This window comes from Etheostoma cragini, chromosome 11 (genome assembly GCF_013103735.1).
Source record: "Etheostoma cragini isolate CJK2018 chromosome 11, CSU_Ecrag_1.0, whole genome shotgun sequence".
Lineage (NCBI taxonomy): Eukaryota > Metazoa > Chordata > Actinopteri > Perciformes > Percidae > Etheostoma > Etheostoma cragini.
The window spans coordinates 20,745,137-20,760,732 of record NC_048417.1 but is presented as its reverse complement, the minus strand read 5'-3'; the positions used below and the strand labels follow the sequence as shown (position 1 = coordinate 20,760,732).

The 15,596-nt window shown below is 39.2% G+C and overlaps 1 long non-coding RNA gene across 1 annotated transcript in view; it reads left to right on the top strand.

The window, feature by feature from the left end:
* Positions 1-1,143: 1,143 nt before the first annotated feature.
* Positions 1,144-15,596, top strand: part of LOC117952833 — a 24,194-nt gene continuing 9,741 nt past the window's right edge. Inside the window, exons 1-2 of the long non-coding RNA XR_004658516.1 lie at positions 1,144-1,154; positions 1,709-1,712. This is a non-coding gene — a long non-coding RNA (uncharacterized LOC117952833). The remainder of the gene's footprint in view (positions 1,155-1,708; positions 1,713-15,596) is intronic.

Here is a 15,596-nt window from a genome sequence, read left to right as displayed (position 1 = left end):
TTGCGGTACAAAATAAAATCTGATTGTTCAGCAGCAAACTATGTGATGTTTCAGATGTTCGTACACAACGACCTGAAAGCCTTTTCAAATCAATCTGCACTTTGACTTCTGTTCATTTACAACCAAAACATGACTTTGATATCGAAATGGGCCATACAAAGGTGCATTAAGTATTGTTTTTAGTACTTCTCTACGCACAAAATGACTTGCTCTGGAGGAGTTATTGATACTAATAATAACAACTGGTCTTACTTTTTACTATCATAACCGTCTGATTTGATTATAGTCCATGATGCGTGCCATTTAATTTGTGCAAATTACAGGCCATTGCCAGTGGCTCATGATTTCACACTGGTCACTGATAGATGGCAGTTAAAATCCTAGATTTAATTCATCAGGAAAAAGGACTTCTTACAATGCAGCTAACTGCTAATGGAATGCCCAGGTGGCCTCTCCACAAGCAGTGTAACCTCTTCTGCTGTGTAAAATGATCTTATCCATCTTCTTGACGATCTAAGTGTTGGATCATTTGCTTTTTAAAGGCGTTTTTTAAGGATCTGATTTTATGTCAATCCATTCTCTTTTTCTATGTCACAATTCTGCTTTAATGACACTACGTTGCCAGCAGTGTGAACTTTTTCAAACATTTCCGAGGTCCTCTAACTAACTAACTTCTAACTTCTGACGCTACTAACTTCTTTTGTTTTCACCTGCTGGATTCCAACAGTAGTTATTCTTTTTACTATTTGGCAACATTTTTAAAATCAACTTTCCTTCAAATGAAGACGAATGGACAACCTAATGGTAAACAGCAATTTTAGAGGTTTTGATGTGCTGTTGATAAAATATGAGAAACACCCATCTCCTTGTAAACGGAACAACAAGTTTATGCAGTTAAAACGTTAGTGTGTGGGTTATGAGTGGAGATTACTTTGTCACACGAGGTCAACATTGAGCTTCAGTGTGTAAAAACTAATGTGAGAAACTGTACTGGATTGTGAAATTTCAAATTGCCTAATAATTGTCTATCATCCCCACTGTGCTTTTCAGTGTCAATTGCGCATACAGTAGTCTAAATCAGTAAAAAAAAAAATTATTAAATATGCAAAGTACATGAGGGAAATAGTTTTTCGATTTTGAGGCTTTTGAAAAGAGTGTATGTACAATGCATTTAAAATTCACCCCAGGCTCTCTCCATACAACAGTCTTGAACTAAAGAAGACCTCCAGCTGCACAGGGAAAAGTGAGGAAAGGGCTGCTGCCCACTCAGCCCCTAAAGTGTAACAAAAGAAAAGAAAAACTGAAATTTGAAAACTCGTCCTGAACTAAGAAATGCCTAGCTTTCCCCTCACCTTGCCTATTGATTACTTGTCTCTTTTCCACTTAGCAAGCATCACCATTCTCCTGCATAAACATCAGAAAAACCCAACGGGCTCATCCTTCTGACAGAATCAATAAAAGCAGGAGTTGTATTCACATTATAAACAACGGCGGTTGCATACTCATGCTACAACCCTGCACCAAGGAAAGCTGCTTCTTTCTCTTTGTGCGGTGAGAGGCAAAGAGACTGTAAGAGGAACTGAGGGAGCCACAATGACCAAGCGTGAACATAGCTAATACAATCTCAAACCCACATTGGTGATTTAAGTGCTCCCTGTTAGACACTGATGAACAGGTGATGCTAAATCGTGGTATGGTCCTTTATAAGTGAGGTAATGGCCAATAATGTTGGAAAGGTCACCTAACTGACAACATCCGATCATGCTGCAAGACCAGAAATCAGCGTAAGGTTAAATATCACTGAATACTAGAAGAAGACTAAGAATATACAGTATTTCATTAAGCCTTTTTCTTTAGGTGAACACCCATCAACAAACTCAGCCATTACTGTGAAACACAGAGCATATTTTGAGCATTTTTAAACAAGATCATTTTGTTTCAGTACACCAGCCAGGGATTTAGAGTGAATTAAAGTTCAAAACTAAGTTCCATGGCAATAGTAATTGAAAACATTCTAAGTCAAGATGCATGCTTAATTTGGGTTTTTGTACAAAAGTTGCCAATGTTTCTTAGTATTGTCAAGCAGCAGCCCTCAAACCTCTAGTGTAATCTTAGTACACAAAAAAAGCAATTAATGGCTCCTACTCAACAAGTCCTCTAACCCGTACGACTGCATAGGATTTTTGTTCCTATCCTCTAACACAACCCACACGAGCATTTCCGATAAGCGTCCCTAAGGTTGCGGCAGATCAACATGCCATCACACATAAATGTTGCAGTCACTGTTTGGTCAGCTTTAGGCAACAAAAACTACTGCATTATGTTTAGACAACAAAATAACTTTAGTTAGGGTTTCAGAAAAGATTGTGGTTTGGGTTCAAATAAGACGATGTCTTGTGTTATATCCCTTCCGTACATAAGTACATGACGTAATTATGCATTTCACCTAGAACCTGATGTAGACATGATTGTTATGAAGTTGAAATAACTCAACATTGACTTTTAGTTTCAAACAAGGCACTCTTCTGATCCAAAGTGTAGTTTCTTTGACCCATCTACCCCAACACTACCACCACCCCTAAACTAAACAGACTTCCTCAGTCTTCATTCCACGTTACAAGACTTCCTGCTTTGCTCCCATCATAATTATTATGGCCATTAGAAGTTGTCAAATCACAATTAACGTACATATGGGACGTAATAAGCTGAATGTACAAACAACCTATGGGCTCATTTTTCAGGGGCGGACAGTCTCACACTGTACTACCGAGCCCAAAGGAATGTTGCCATTAAACTTTGTGCAGTTTTCAATATTAGAGTACCCCACAAAGAAAGTAAGAACCAAGAGTTTGATCTTATATTAGGAAGTTGGGTGTGGAAGGTAGATGTGCTGACCTTGTAGAAATAATTTAGATGTCAAAGGTAACAACTTATACCGACAGGGTTCATGAATTAGTTTTTATCACCAAGCGTTTTGGAACGTGTCTGCTCTGTCCTAAAAAGATCTCTGAAATCCATTCTAGCTTTACTACCTACTCTCATATATCTTATTTCTAAAAGCTGTTTACTAAAGAATGGATCTTTTGTTCTGAAAATGTTGCTCAACAAGTTGTTGTATTTACGACGTGCAGCAGGAACGCCCTGGAAATGTGGAGGATGTTCCATGTCCTCACAAACCTTGACTAATGACCAGATTAGGAGGGGAAATGGGGCTGAAATGTAATCCCTATGGGGAAAGCTGCACTTTCTATAAGCTTGGCCAATAAATCTGTGGGAGGGTCCAGCCTTTCTTTGACAGCTTTTGTGTTTCTACAACAATTTTTCTCTCAGTTGTTGATCACAGCAGCATGCAGCGCTAAAAATTGCATGCTGATTGGATGCTGCACATTTTCTCCCTTAATTCTGACACTTTGACACGTGAATTGACTATTCAGGCATTTATCCACAAAGAGATTACAAAGTGCTTTTTAGATAGCAAAAGAAAAGGAACAAAAGACACAGCAGCAAGAAAAAAAAACAAGACTAGATTATACAAGGAAACAAGAATCTAACCTAATCCACTCTTTTCCCAACCTCATTTGCATACATGACACGTTCACTCTAGTAACCTGGTTCAACACATAAATGTCAGAGCAATAATACAATATGGAATTTGCATAAATGTAGTTACAGTTGATTATGTGGGTCTTTCTTAAGTAACCCTCAAATTTCACTGATACGGTGGACTCACACAGCATTACGGATATGCAGTATCTCTGTGCTGTATGCATGTTAGCAAGCAGAACTCAATATTGCCTTTTCAACTCTGGAATGATCTACAACAATTGCATGTACAGTGTGTGTAATCCTAAACCAAACGCCACAGATCCTCAAAATACACAGTTCCTCAAACCCATATTACAATTTAGGATTACACATATCTCTGGAAATAACATGAATTCAATTATCAACAATTATGGGACAGCTGTTTTGTCCCCATCCTGTGTGTTTGTTCTCTTCACGTTTTCCCTCTGTTTCTGTCTGTTGTGTGTTGTCTTCACCTGCCGTGGCTGGAGGTGTGGCTTTAGGATCCAGGTCAAGGGGCGTGGCCATTCACTCCTGCACAGCTTCTACACAGCTGCAGCTCATTCCACTACTCACCTCGGCAGTATATCAACCCGGGCTGTTCACCTTATCAGAGCTAGATCTTTAAACTGCTCATGTGGTAACTTGGCTCTATATTTTCTGCTAATGCTCTTTAAGATTACAAAACATAACCCAGTAATTCATACATTTATGCATGTGTAAGATGTAACAGTCACCAATTCTAAATGAATGTTCAGGTTTTTGGTTTGGGTTCTGTCTGCACAAGCTGCTAGAACTGGTTGCATCCCCACTATTTACTCAAGCAAATAAAAATCACTTAAATTGAAATTAAGCATTGTGTGCTTAGTCACAAATTGTCTAGTAAGGACAGCTTCCGCTGGTATGTACCAAAACAAGTTAAGAATTGGCACAAGTTCTTAGATGCAACTAGGTGAGGGAACGAAGATTGACTTTGGAAATAGCACTTCTGGAGCTTTCTGCGGTCTTTAGAACAAGCATGTAAATAAACCTATACTGTTTTTTGTGACCTTTTTTTTCAAATTTTTGTTTTGCCTATTTAAGAAATTACCAGTGACAAACAATACACTGAGATGAAGAACCCGTCCCTGGTCCAAAAACGGGAGCACATTCCCAGATGATCTAGATATGTACTGTACCTTGTGGTTTTGTTGGACAAAAAGTGCTGTTATTTATTTTTAAGTGATTCTTTTTTTACAAGGTTGAGATATGTCCTATGAATGAACTTGTAGTGAATCTGCTGATGGTCTGGATTGCAAGATACTTCTGGAATGCTAGACCATCCATCAGGCCAGTCGAGATTGATACTCAGGCCTGGGCAATCACGTGCCCAGATCCTCTCAATAGGAAGGGCAGAGCAGCCAGATACCACCAAGATCTGATGAAGCCTTGATACCATACCACACGTTTTAGGCTGCACAGTAAATAACTTCTGGATAGGATGAATGGGCAAAGGCCTCTGCCATGGGACACCGTGTGCCTTAGGTGCCGACCTTAACTGAAGGTAAAAGGAAAAAGAGTTAACGTGGTAGATTGAATTTGTTCTTCAAATCAGATAATGGTAACAAGCCAACCTCACTAAAATTGTATTTTAGTCAACAAACTCCCCTTTGTTCCCATTGTGGGGCTGTTATCAGCCTCCCACCAATCAATGCTGTATTATTGAATAATGGGGAAAAGTGTGCCAGTTACAAGCTTAATGGCAGTATGTTTCAGCCAATCTCCAAGTCTTGAGATAATGGGGCCAAAGCGTAGTTGGCACTGTTTATTAGAAGCGGTTTAGAGTGAAAGAAAAAAGAACAAGTTAGAGTGATCAAGGCTCTATCATGGCATCTTCCAAGGTAAGCCAGCAAACAGACACATCTGGGTTCAACCAAGTGAGGAGGGGCCTCAATACTAAGGACCAGAAATAATGTTTGAAGTTGGGAACTGAAAGCCAACATCCACTTTCCTCCTCTGTAGAGTAGACATCTTAAGTCACGGCCGCTTGCCTTTCCAGATAAATTAAGATACTGCTGATTGTAACTTAGCCAGCAGGAGGGGAGGTAGCATAGAGCTCACACAATTAATTGTAGGTAGAACATTAATTTTAACCACAGAGATAAAGGCTTGAATTGACATGAGGAGACCCATACATTTTTCCATGTCTTTCAAAATGTTGTTCAGGGAATACAGGGAAACAGAATAGTTATGCTTAACAATCTGATTTCAGCAGGGAAGACCTCAGTGCCTTAAATTTAAACTGCTTAACAATGGGGATGTTGTCAGAGATGGTTAAATTGCGGGCAGAGTCATTTAAATTAATGAAATTTGACCAATTAATTTTAACGCCTTGTAAACTTCAATACTCCTTGCATAAAGATAAAAGGTGAGGAAGAGAATGTAATGGGTTTTCTAAAAAGACCAAAACGTTGTCCGCAAATAACGAGACTTGATGCTATACTGCGAATGCATGTCGGTGACACCATAATTGAATGCCAAATGTCTTGAGCCTGCGGCTCTAGAGAGAGGACAAATGCTGCAGGACTCAAGGGGCAGCCTTGGCATGAGGATCTAGAAACTGGAAATAAAGAGGAGGAAGTGTGTCCGGTTAACACTCGGGCAGACGATTAGGAAAAAGAAAACTTTAATCATGCCAATGAAAGTGTTACCAAAGCCCATCACCTCTAAGACTGATCATAAAAATGGCCACTCAAGTCTGTCAGAGGCTTTCATTGCTTCAAGAGAGAGAAGTTACATTGGGGTCTTACTGTCCTCTGCCACATCAACAATGTGGAGAAGACGTTTAACATTGTCTGCTGCTAATCTCGTTTTTATGAATCCTGTTCACTAATATGGGACTCCAAAGGAGCTTTGCAAAGATTTTAACGTCAGTGTTAAGCAGGCTCAGAGGACAGTTGCTAGAACGCTTGGTGGGATCCTTATCCTTTTTCAGTAGTGAGAAAATCAAGGCTGTGTTAACATCCCTTGATAATTCACCCTTTTCAATAGAGAAGTTAATCATGTCAAGAAGGAAAGGTCCCAACTGTTCCCAAAAAGTTGCATAAAATTCAGACTCACAGTGGGATTGATCCAAAGTAACCTCAGATTCATGCAGATTGGAATGAAATGTCTGAAATGATTTATTTTTGTCAACAGGGTCAGTTCTAATATTGCCATCTGAGGATTTAATTCTAAAAAAATAATCACTGGCTCTTCATATCAAGAAGGTGTCTAGGTCTAACACCCTGAACGTAGTAGTGCTATCTTGCTCTATGAATTACAAATTCAAACTTCTGTTTCAGAATGTTGTTCATTTGACCAATGATTGTTCTAAAGCTATCCGGTCAGTAAAAATTGTTTGTAACAGTGAGTCTAGTCTGGTGAACTCAGCTTCAAGGTTTTGCTGTTTCAGTGACATAGCTTTGCGCGCCTTAGAGGAGAAAAGTATGGTATTGCTCCTACTAAAACCTTTTATATCCTGGGGTGTTCTACAGAGCCAACAGTACTTTCTGTAAATCTCTGGAATTCTGCTATAAACTGAGTGATATAGGATTCATTTGTCAGTAAAGCAGTATTGAAACGGCATCTAACCACACATTGAGATAGCTGGCCAAGGGTGGTGGAGCAAAGGTCCCCGTTATGGTCAGACAATGCCATTGGGAGTAACAATGCTTTATCAATTGGATGAAATAATTAAGGGGATGCAAAAAGACAATCTAAGGCAGAGGACATTCAGGAACCGTATCTCACTCAAAACAGCACGGATAGTTTGTGTACGTGTGACAGCACCAGAGACACAAAATAACACCCCAAATCCCAGAAAATGTGATTTGTTTCATAATATGGGCACTTTAAAACCTATGGTAGTTAACAGTTAAAACACTTTTTTTAAATCAATGAGCAATACTAAAAAAATATATTTTTAAATCTGCGGCTAGTCATAGCAACAATAATTATAAAAACTATATCTATGCAGTAAATTTTCACTGGTGAAATTAAACAAGCCATAGAATAAACCGACTAAAAAGAAACTTAAGAAGATAAAGGACCTTTTTCCTGTGTTACAGTAAGTGGCAAATGCAATAATACACTCTGTGTAAGACAGAAATTCCCCTCAACCTCATCAGGATACCTTGTTTTGTCACATCACTTAGTTGGACGTTATATGTCTTTTTATGGCAACAGAGATATGAAAGGTTCATGTTGCAGACTTAATCCCAATACGATCTTTACTGCAGCCATTAGCCATGATGTATATTTGAAAATAGCCACTGTCTCCACCTCTCTATTCATATCCTCCCTCCCTGGAGACTCTCTCAGATGTATTGAATTAGAAGGGAAAAATGGAGAGAGGAAGGGAGTATGTAGCGGAACAATTGTTCCCTACCTCAGCAATATAGTGTATGGGTGGGAAATGAAAGAGGTGGACTGGAACAGAGGAGTCTGTATACATTATTTGTTCGGATACAGCCAGATATGCATGGCTGGGGGGGATTGTACTCATACACATCTCACCTATTAGTCACAGACTGACCACCTCTATGGGCCATTATCCGTGATGGATATATACTAGCAGATTGTAGTGTGCGGGGTACTCCTCTGCAAACAAATTCATCCAAACATGGAAAAACTAAATAATGGTAACACTCCAAAAGTAGCTCAGGGCTCGTCTTTATCTCTCCATTCCTCAGTACCAAATTGGTGGTTTTCTGTCTGCCTGTCTGTGGAACCTTTAAGGTGGCCAAGAGTAGGAGAGCATTTGAAGCATCTGGTTGATCATCAAACAGCAGCCTGTCTTTTTAAGCCATAGTCACAGTTGGCAAGTCCGAGCTCTGTCAGGCTGCTGCTATAATCACACTATTGGTTTAAATCCACTTCATGTCAGTCGCACAAGGCCCTGCCAGCTTACAGGAGGCAAAACCCGCTGTGGTGGCAGATGTTGAGGAAATGGTTAAGCCTTTCTAGATGTTTTGGTTGTTTTTCATGTCTCTGTGTTATTTGAGTCCCACAACATGCTAAGTGCACGAGATCCTTACCCTTACCGCTGCGAGAGGAATGAGGGGTGAGGGTCGGATGAATTTCAGTTAAATTTTGTGGCCCGGCAGCGTTGACGCTTACTCGATAATTTTGATTGCTGCCCAGGACCCCTCAAATTCACAGAAATCAATGCACGTATCTGTCAGTGGAGCTATGAGCTTAAATGAACAGGTAAAACTCAGGATTTTTCTTCTTATCTTTTGGGATCTGTCAATGCGAATGTGGACATTTTTATTTAAAAGCCCATTGAGTTAAGACATCTGTCATGTTTGGGGTTGTTCATTGTGTAGTTTCCTCTATACTGCGTTTATTGCCATAGCTGCAAGCTTAAAAAAATATAACCCTTAATATGCTCCTCTAAAAGAAAGAAAGAAAGAAAGAAAGAAAGAAAGAAAGAAAGAAATTTAAGAAAGAAAGCAGAGTGGATCGTTTAGCACTAGGACACAGACACCAAGCAGAAGCTATAAAAAGGGGCAGAAAACTCACCTTGGCCTTTCTTCCTGCTTTGCAACCTACTTGAGAGACAGCAGTTTAAACCTTTTTTTTGGTATGTGAGGTGAGGGACAACCACTGGAGTGATTGCCGTGGCACACCAGCCCAAAACCTGGGCGTAATGATGTTGCATGCTGTTTTGCAATCATTTGTTATATCAAATTGGTTTTAGAAATTTTAATGTGTTTCCATTCATTTTTGCACTCAATCGCACAACATTCAAGCAAACAATTTCAAAAACGTTTTTCTAGACCAAATGGATCGCACCATCCACCAACACATGATCAATATTGCAATGTTTCTTTGTGTTGTGGTATGTTACAACAACAAAAGGACCTAAAACTTAATCGCAATTCATTCTTTATTCGGCAAATGACGAGCGTTGATCACATAACCCGTATATCGATCAAGATAAAAATCCTATGAGAGGTATTTCGTTTGAGTTGTTATTTAGGAAATTCCATCGAATTTTACTTTTCCCATAAGGCATTTTTCAACATCACATAATTCGGTTAAAACATGTGGATGGAAACATAGCTTGTGTTCCAGTCCAGCAATTGATCCAAACAACCAGGGGCTAAATTGCTTGAAAAAAAGCCAGCCAGTGTTTTTCCGCTGATGTAGCATACCTTTTCATTATTGCTGTGTCAAACAGAGCTCAGCATAACAGAAGCCAGTTTGAATCCATGACTACTTGTGTGGTTTAAGTCATCCTAACCTGCTGTGTTATTTACTTGCCCGTGTATTGTGTATGTACACACAAATACTCTTTAGCAAACATCTACACCAACCTAGAGAGAGTCTTGTTTTGTCCCATAGAGTATCATAAATGTATGTATTGGTCAAGGTTATTTTCCTTTCCTTTTGTGAGATAAAATGAGATTAGAAAGACTATTACTCCCGCACTGGGGAGATTTCTGTTTACATTTCTTGTATTTCTCGTGCAGCTAGAGTTTTTTCGGCCTATGGAATGAAACATTAATAGTAGAGAAAACATATGTGTAAACTCATGGAAGGCATTACTATTTGCTTGTTATCCTCCCATTAAACATGTTTAAAGCCGACCTTCTGTGGGCGTACGGCTGGGCGGTATGTTGAATTTTTTAGGTATATCAATATACTTTCAAACGAGATATTGGATAACACAATACCGTTTCTATAGATATAGTTTGATGTTGCATTACATACATGTCTTCCAAAAAGCTGTCATTTTGTTTGTGTCTCCCCTCTCTCACACTCTCCGGCAACATGGTGGGAGACACCATAGACATAATAATACTCTTTATCATGTCTATGGGAGACACAGCCTGGTCCACATGACTGACATCTGATTACCTTTTTTAATCGTTTGCAGAGATGTATATTTATTTAAGCAAGAGAGGAAAACATGTATTTGTTGTAAACTCTTTATGCTGGTAACGTTCTGTGAGTAAGCGAGAGTGAGATGTGAGACCCTTGATCAGATTATCATAGCTCATAAAAATCCAGCCCAATGACAATACAGACATTTCATACATGAGCCACATGTAATACTGGTGACCTGCCGATGCACACTCCTCACACGCTGGACCCGTTCAAATGAGTTTGCTGTCACTCTACGAGTAGACAAACCAGTCTGCAGTGTAGTTGAGACACATATAAACCAGAGAATTATATAGTATTGTACCCTCTCTCTCGTACAGTGGCCGACAGAAATAAACAAATCACAAGAAAGTTAAGAAAACAACTTCATTAATTTGACAAGACATGCACAGCATTAAGCAAACATGCTGCAAATACACACGACACAACCAAATACATAAATGCACTGCAAATATAGAAATTATACAATAAGAAAAGCACACAAACCTCAAAAAAGAAGCGATGCTAAAAGAAAAGCACACAAACTAAGAAAACAGCAGCCTTGTTGTGGCTTAAACCACGTCAAGGTTATACGCCAATGCAGTTTTAAATGTTTTGAGACATGAGAGACATGTCCGTAAACTCGTGGTAATAAAACATTTTATTGCCACAAGTTTACAGACTCATCTGCTGATTGAGGATCTGTACCTGTGACCTGAGCCGAGACCCCCCCACCAAACGAGAGAACACTTAATATTTATAGTTTGTGATCTCAAGGCAGTTGCACACCGTTTCACAACGTTCTGAGATTTAACATGTTTTCTTTCTCTCTTTCTCTCTTTCTCTCTCTCTCTCTCTCTCTCTCACTCTCTCTCTCTCTCTCTCTCTCTCTCTCTCTCTCTCTCTCTCTCCGGGCAAAGATCAAGCCTTTCCACTGAGCGCTCCCTCTAGAGGCCTGGAGAACTTCCATTGTGTGATATGGATGCAGCTTTCTTTTGTTACAGTTGTTTTTGGGGTTTGTGTGCTTTTCTTTTTGCATAGTTTCTACATTTGCAGCGCGTTTGTTGAATGATGTGTTGTTAAATTACTGAAGTTGGTTTCTTAACTTGCTTGTGTTTTGTCTATTTGAATGCTTTTTTCCTCAAGTTGCAGGGCGTTTGCCCCTGTCGGCCAACATACTCTCGTCTATGAGCCTCTCTTTCTCTCTCTCTCTCTCTCACAATTCAATTCAAATTGCTTTGTTGGCATGAACGTCAGAAATAATAAAATTGCTAAAGCATCAAGGATGATAATGTGAGAAGAAATACATATATAAATTTCATTGAGTAAACTAAAATATACACATTTATGATTAAAAAAACAGGAAATCAACAGCAGTATCAATCAATGAATATAGAAAGAAAACAAGAAAGAAGCAAAACGTGAAAAACAGTGGTTGAAAAGAGCTGAGGGATTGTTCTCAGAGTCAGAGATAGGCATTTATCTTTTATGCTTTTATCTATTATAGTGTATTTATTAATACTTTTTCACTTGTATATTTTGCAGTTGTTTATTTTAAAACAGGGTAGGAAACTCTACATGTGACTTTGAACATTTAGCCCACTTAGTAGAAAATATTAAGAAACATTTTGTGTATCGCCAATCAATCGAAAAAGACTGAGATATGATTTTTGGTCTGTATCGCCCAACCCACAGTGGGCGCTCAGATCAGGAGGCTTTGGAGTAATGGGTCTGCACTGCAATTAAAGCAGTGCTAAATTAAAAAAAGTGTTTTTTAAGGAAAAGTAAACGGCTAGTGGCCATGTAATCATGGGGAGGGTGTCCTCAGTCCCTCTGTGTACAGGTACATGCAAATCATAAAGGTCCCAGCTGATCTGTTATGGATGTGGCACAGGGTTCTGAACAAATCTGCATGATGCATTGAACGTTCAACACGCACTGTGCTTTTATTTCTTATTTTTCAGATTATTTTTTCAGACATTTTAGGCTTTTATTTTGACAGGATAGCTGAAGACATTAAAGGGAAGAGAGAGGGGGAATGACATGCAGCAAAGGGCCGCAGGTCGTAGTCGAACCCATTCAGGTTGCGTCAAGGAGTTAACCTCTATATAGGGGCGCCCTCTCTACCAACTGAGCTATCCCGGCGCCCCGGCACTGTGCCTTTTTAGACTTTTCTTTAAATAAGATGCAAATCAGCATCGCTCATCTGTAATACAGTTGCAATACAATAGAACATTACAGCACAACAGAATCTCAACTGGGAGATAATTCTGTTGAAACTGAACTTGAAACTGCATTACTTTTTTCGTGATGGAGTCCTTGGAAGGAGCTCTAGCCACAGGCTGGTCCACAGCAGCTTTAAGCCATTCAGCTGATAAAGCGTGCAGGAACAGTCTGTAGCTTGAGAGACTGGAATCTTTGATCCTCTGAGTCTTCCTCAAGTAATGCTTGGTATAAATGTTGTAAAGCCAGGGAAGCTCACCCTCATTGATTCAGAGTCAAGGGCGGGGCTAGAAGGGGTCTTGAATCTGACAATTGTGATTTCTATTGGATCAGAGGACTGCCACTTGGCTGCCTGTTCGGACAATCTCCCCAGCCCTTGTCACATGACCAATAAATGTTTCCATGATGACTATCCAAAATGTTCTTTGCCCCTACCTGACTGATTATTGGTCCCTGCTATGCCATCCCACTTAAAAAATCCTGGAATGTCACCTGACGTATGGGTGAGTGTATAGTTACAAACAAAGGTCTAAACTGTCATTTGATGCCTTTTGGATATTTTTCCATCTTTTCTTGGCTTCTTTATGCACATTAATACAATTTTTTACCTGGGGTGCCCAAACTTTCGAGCCCCACTGTGTAATGACTTATAAATTATTATTATGGCAGAACCAGGGTACTTTGATTGAAAAAAAAAAAAAACTGAGCATGAATAGTCCTTTAAGTGGGGACCTTTTAACGAGTAAACAGACATGTGGAATGTCTTTCCAGGAAGATGATTTTCTTGTAGACTTTAACCTTTAATCATGTTTGAGTTTAACCTTTAACTTCCTCATTAATGGTAATATGAGCTAAATTACAACTCCACTTCAGAACCGAACATTCATCCATGTAAAAACCTGAAAATGAAATACCACCGACACCCTACCGTACAGGGAAAGTGGACAAGGCATATTGCAATTGATTTAGCAAAAACCTAGGCATATTGTGGCAAAGACACATTATACAATTATCTGCGTAAAAAGCATATTTCATATCACTGCAGGCACCATATGGGCTATTCCCTGTTCAAATGTCTGAGGAACAGAAGAGAAAAACATTAATGATCTTGTGTTTTTAAGTTGACTTGGCACTATATTTTACTCACATTGAGTACAAGTCAGTAGGATAGAAAATCTGGATGTGAATCTAAGCTGATTTACTGGTATGTGAACTGAAATATAAAATGGGACTTGAATAATGAGGAAGAACGTTTCTTTTACTTGTCATATCCTCAGTCAGTGTAAAGAGTGATAATCATGGGTATAGTAAATGGACATTTCCAGACAGGGAAGAGGCACTGCTTCATTAGGGCTGGATTTCAGTTTGTTACACAGAGCCTGTACTAGCTAGCTTCTTTAGATATCCTGCAAGTGGTATCCAAATACTGTATGTAGTAAAGTATGCCTTTTTCTCTCATGCTACACAGAATTATAGAATTTTAACATAATTGTTGAAATCTGCATTGGCAATAAAGTTCAACACAATGTTGGTCTAATAAACAATACCTCATCAAATGAATCTACTCTGAATTAGTTATTTAGGCCTGCATCACAAATACAACTCTTCCTGAATCTTGTCTTGACACGAGACCTCCAATTCTTGCTAATTTTTTGTAGACAAAAGACAACACCAAGCAGTGACGTGGTCCTCCTCTGGAACAAAAAGTATGAGACAACTCGGTTTGTTTGAACTGGATATTAAAGTGAGAATTTTTTTTCATCTCAGAGTGTTTGAGTGGGTAAGAAACTGCATCACTGCGTTGATGAACAAACAGATAATGTAACCCTCTGTTAAATGTAACCCTGACACTGCCAGAACACACTGTAGATGAATGCAGAACGTAAGGTGCATGCCCAAAGTTCCTCAAAGTGTAACCACTAGTTCTCAGCTGCGCTAACAACAACGCCAGTCAGTTCCAATCCAATCCAAATGATTTTACCAAACCTTTTAAACCTTTATCTTAGGAAGAAATATCTGAAGATGTCAAATCACATAAAAGTAAAACCAAGAAGAGGAATGAGGCAATGAGCCAATCAGACAATCCAGATCATTCTTCCTAGCTAATGTGTTCCTTCTTGCGAAACAAAAGCTTGCCTCCATAAAATGTTCAAAATGGAATAATGTACCTTCTCTTCTTTGAAGATTTATGAAAGAACAAAGCAGCAGTGACATGAAAATGTTTTTTTGGTGTGATTTATGAATCTGAGATCCAAGCCATGGATCAGGACACCTTTATATTATGGAGAAGCCTTGAAATATACAATACAAACGTTAAAGCGTTGTGAGAAGGTGCCCTCAGCTGTTTGTTGTTGAGTGCAGAAAATAAAAGGCATCTATTTTGCTCAGTGGAGAAAAGAAGACTAATTCAAATAATTAGCTTGGATCTGAGCTGTTATTATGCCTTTTTTCACCGCACTCAGTTAATAATGTTACCTTTTGATATGTGGTTTTAACACCTTTCTTGCTTTAAAAGGTCCCTGCATCAAAAACAGGTAATTTCCTCTTGGCGTCCTTTTCAAAGATGGGGCCAATTAATGTGTGTGTGTGTGTGTGTTTGTGTGTGTGTGTGTGAGTGTGTGTGTGTGTTAATTTGTCAACTTGTCAACAGAATAAGTTTCTGGCACCCAGGCTGTTAGCAGGTAGCCTGGCACTACCACACCCAACATCTAATCCGACGGCCTGGCTAGTCATAGGGTTGGAAAAATGCCAAACCAATTTTGGAAAACTAAAGCTGATGTTTGGTTGACAGCACGGCTGCCACTTCCAGAATACAACCTAATTACACAAGAAAAGTATTCAATTCACTGGAAAATATATGATTTTCTCGCCTAAATTTTTACCCCCTAAAACATGCTGCAGTTTCCACATGCTTTGGC